The sequence below is a fragment of the Penaeus japonicus genome, unplaced genomic scaffold (genome assembly GCF_977035675.1).
Source record: "Penaeus japonicus unplaced genomic scaffold, GWHDUDI00000001_assembly GWHDUDI00000020, whole genome shotgun sequence".
Taxonomy (NCBI): domain Eukaryota; kingdom Metazoa; phylum Arthropoda; class Malacostraca; order Decapoda; family Penaeidae; genus Penaeus; species Penaeus japonicus.
The window spans coordinates 17,348,684-17,354,234 of NW_028234422.1; positions in this window are offsets into that span (position 1 = coordinate 17,348,684).

Here is a 5,551-nt window from a genome sequence, read left to right on the forward strand (position 1 = left end):
AGCAGGTAAAAAAAAGCAAAAATAGAGACACATACGAAGTGAGAGGGAGGGGGAATTTTACATTGTATTAGAGTTCACGCACCAATTATTATATATATATATTTTTTCTGTTAGGGCCTTTTCCAGTTTGCAAATAAATCATAGTATTATATTCCCAATCACTCTCGTTTTCTGTATATGAGTATGTATCGACGTTGTATGTATATATTGTGCACCCTGCGATGCCCCAATGTGCATGTAAGAACATGGATATATAAACACATAGATAGATATTTTGGACAAAGTGATAGACAACCAGTTTGGATGTTTTCTGAATATGTTTTTGAAAGATCAAAATTTTAATTTTTTGATTCAGTAATGTGCAGACTGTTTGGAGGTAAAAATTAAATGTTAATTCTTCCTCCTTGTTCAAGGGGTTGCCATTGCCCCAAAATTGTATATGAGCAATCTTCTCTTCAACAAAAATTGTAAGATCATGAAATAGAATGTAGAAATGGTAAGAGATCACAATACGTATATAATATGTATGACAGAATATACATCAGAAAACCTTGCTATAAGATAGGAATGAAGTAGCTTTTATTTCTACAGGAAATGTTGTTATCTAATTCCTGGCTAACATGTATATCGTATATTTGTAGGTAGTGAGCAAAGCTCTCCGAGTATTACTATAATTTAGGTCGAAAATGGAGCAAATTGGGAAATTTTTAGGAATTTCCAAATTTAAAAAAGTCCCAAAAGCCCAAAAACCCGCAAATTGCATTTGGGTTGGGTTAACATGAGGAAAATGTTGATTTGTTAAAACTTTAAGTTGGCGTACATAAACCACCTGATGATTGTCCTTAAAATATAAAGTCCGTATTCATATACACTATACTATCGTTTAATATTAAAGCATTGCCCCTTTCCCCGATTGGCCCTCCCCCGTTAAGCAAAACCCACCCGGTTTTCCCCCGGGCAGGACGGTAAATTTCTTTAAAAAATCCTGTATTTTCCGGTTCAAATTTGGGGGTCAAAAGGGTTTAAGTACGTTTTTTGTTGTGATCCCTTTTTTCTGTGTTGGTGTCCCCCCTTTATAGTTCTGGTCCCCCCGCCCCCTGTCGTTGCCGATTTGCCCCGAGGTTTTGCGAGTTTTTACAGCATCAATTTAATTGTCGTTACTTTTGGCCCTCCTTTTTTATAACCCATTGTTTTCCACACGCACACACCACAAAACCCCCCCCACCCCCAAACACCTACACACACCACAAACACAAAAACAAAACAAAACCCACTCAAACAAAAACACCCAACACCAACACACACACCACCCAAACCACCACAGCCCAAAACCCCACCAACGTCCGAAACCCCTTTAAATTTTGAAACATATAAAGAAAGGAACTGTTAAGAGTGCAAATATTTCTCAATCTTTTACAAACATTGAATAACAATATTTTACTGTTAATCTTGGGGTTTTAGAGAAAATTTAAATCAAAAAACCCCCTAGCAAAAATTTTTGCTCAGGCATTTCCCTCGAAATCTCCCCCCTTTTTTCCCTCCAAATATTCCCCACCCAATCGGGTGGTTTCAGAAAACTAAAATATCTTCCCGACTTTTCCTTCAACCACTCTATATGGTGCAACTAAACTTAAAAGTTGTTTCATGAAATAGTCGGATAATATCAGCCCGATCTCGTATCTCTGAAAATAAAATGCAGGTATGTAGTCTATATAAAACCCATTTCAAAAAACAGCCCGACCACGCCCAATCCCAATCCCCTGCCCTTTTCAAACATGGTCAAAAATCAAAAGATTCTCGAAAGATTAATCAGAACGAGGGCTTAAAAAATGAGAAACCCCAAAGGGAATTACTTTTATATATATTTTATATATATATATTTATATATATATATTTTATATATATATTTTATAATATATTTATTTTAATATTTTTAATTATATATTTTATATTTTTAAATTTTTAAAATTTATTATATATATTATTTATTTTTTATATTTTATTTTTTATATATATTTTATATATATATTATTTTCATTTATTATTATTATATATATAAATATTTTATATATTTTTATATATTTTTTTTTAAAATTTTAATTTTTTATTACGTTAGGTATATGAATTGTACATATATTTTTTAATTTATATATATATATATAATATATTTTTAATATTTTATTTTTTAATATAATATGGGGGTGTGTGGGGGGGGGGTTTTGGGGGGTTTTGTGTGGTTTTGGTGTGTGTGGGGTGTGAAACAAAAATACATAAATTTGTATATATTATATATATAATATAATTTTTTTGGGTTTTTTTATATATATATTATTTTAAAAAAAATATATATATATACCCCATATTTATTATATTAATAATTTATATATTTTATTTTTATATTTTGGGTTTATTTATTTTAATATATATATTTTTTTAATAAAATTTTAAAATATATATATATTTTTTATAGTTTTGTATCGTTATTTATAAAATTTATATATAAAATATTATATATTATTTATTTTTTTCATTATTTTTATTTTATATATATTATTTATATATATATTTTTATCTTATAATTTATATATTATTATATATTTTATATATATTATATATGTGTGTGTGTGTGTGTGTGTGTGGTTATGAATACCCACACACACACAAAAACCCCTAAACACACCCCCAGTTGCCTTTGATGTAAATATAATGATCCATTTATCTTTTTATTTTTTATTAAATCCAAGTTAATGTTATCATAGTTCTTTCGCCATCAAATAGAATTAAGGAGAACCCGCATCGTAATAAGGTCCAAAAGAAAATCAAGAAAGGGAAAAAGACGGAGGATACCAGCACGAAAATATCTATTTTGAAATCCGTTTCTGTCACAGCTTCTCTGTTTCTGCTTTAATCTCTTCCTCCTCGCCAAGGGGGCTCGTGTGATCATAATCCTTGCATTAAGACTCACATCTCCTCGACAAGGATGTTGTTTTGGTCGAAGTTCTTATTTCATCTCCTCGAGAAGGCCTACCTTATGCCCTCTTCGCTCGCTCTCAATTCTGCGAAAGTCCGGAAACCCCCCAGTCCCAAAGTAAAGTTTAAAGGGAAAAAGTTGTCTTTTATGTGAACTAATAAGAACAAGTTGCTCCACTTTCCCTGTGATTGAAGTGAGTGAGAAGTCACAATGGGACAATAATGCTGTAGCGAGAAGAGGTGCGCCGTAAGGAACATTTGGATTCTATTATGGCACAAAGTTTTCCTTGTATCACCAAAACAAAAACCCCAACCCCCCCCCAATTTTCCTGGATGATCAGAGTATAACAAAATTAAATATTGCACACACACACACAAACACACACAAAAACACACACATGTGTGTGTATGTGTGTACTTGTGTGTATACATACATGCACGCACACACACACCAAAACTCAACAAAAAAAAACACACCATTTGTGTGGGTGTTACTTGTGTGTATACATCCATGACGCCCCCACACCCCCACACTACGAAACATGTGGTGTGGTGTGTGCGTGGTTTTGTGTGTGGTGTGTGTGTGTGTGTGTGTGTTGTGTGGGTGGGTTTGCGTGTGTGGGTGTGTACACACACACACAAAACAAAACACCAACCCCCCAACCCCCCAAAACATATATTATATATATTTTTTTATATATATTTTATATTTTTATATTGTATTTATTATATTTTGTATATCCCCATCCCTTTTAAACCATTATTTATTTTTTTTAATATATATATAAAATTTTTATAATTATACTTAAATAAATATTTTTTATATCTATATATATATATTTTATTTATATATATTATATTTTTAGATATATTTTATTACATACTGTACACACCCCACACACACACAACCACCCACACACTTATATATTTTAAAATTTATTATATATATAATATATATATTATATATATATAAAAATTTTATATTATATGTTTTTTTAAAAATATAATATATTAATATATATAATTATATATAAATTTTATATTTATATAAATAAATGTTGTATTTTAAAATTTATATATTTAAAATTATAATAAATTTAATAAACTAAAATTAATTATTTTAAAATTATATATATATAAAAAATTTAAAAAATTTTTATAATTTAATCTTCTATTTCTAATTAAATTAATTTATTATAAAATATATTATTCGTTATTTACTTTTATATAAAAATTTTTATATTCTTAAAATTATTTTTTTATTCTTATCTTTTATTATTTTTTTTTTTTTTTTTTTTTTCTTTATTATTTTTATCTATATATTTTTTTTTTTAATTTTTTTTTTTTTTATAAATAAAATGAATATTTTTTATAATTATTTTGTTTTATTTTTTTTTTTTTTTATTTTAGAGATTTATATTTTTTTATTTTATTTAATTTTATATTATAGTCGATATTAAAATTTATTTATAATATTATATTTATTTTTTATATTTATATAATTTTTTTAAAACGAATTTTTTTTAGTTTAGATAATTTTTTTTAATTAAAATTTTTTTCTTTATATTTTATAGATTTCGATTAGTAATAATTTAGATTTTTTATGAAATTTTTTTTATAAATAAATTAAAATAAATTTTTTTTTTTTTATTTTTAATTAAATTTTAATATATAATATTTTATTTATTTTTAATAATTATTTATAAATTTTTTATTTTTATTTTTTTTTTAATTATTATTATTATTTAATTATAATAATAAATAAAAATTTTTCTTTAATTTTAAAGCATTATAAAATTTATTATCTAAAAATTTTATTAATAAAAATATATATATATATATTATTTAATATTTTATTTCAAATTAATATATTATTTATCTATTTAATAAAAAATTTTAATTATTTATCTTTTTCTAAACTATTACTTTTAAAAATATAATAACTAAAAAAATAAATTAAGTTTAATAATATTAATAGAATAATATTTTATCTATTTAGAAATTATTTATTTTTAGAGATTTAAATAATCTGAATATTAATTATATTTTTTTTAGAAATTTTATTTTAATTTTCATTTTTTTTATTTGATTTATTAATTAATATTTTATATATATCTTTTAATAAATATATTAAAAATTTAAAATAAATTATTTATAAGTTTTTAGAATTTTTTAAAAAAATATTTTTTTTTTTTATAATAAATTTTTTATATAATTTATAATTTAAATTATATATTAAGTTTTAATTTTTATTAAATTTTTTAATTTTTAAGTTTTTTATATTAAAATTATATTTAAAATAAATATTTAAATTATATATTTATATTAAAAAATTTTATAATAAAAGTTATAAAATTTTAAATAATTATAAATACTTAGTTATATAAATCTTTATTTAAATTAAATTAACTAATATATTTTATATAAATAAATTTTTTATTATAAATTTTTTTTTAATATAATAAATTTTTTATTTTTTTAACTAAATATTCTTTATTATATATTAATAAACTTAATAAATTATTATATAATTTTTTTTAAATTTTTTAATAAAAAATTATTTTTTTTTATTTTAGTATTT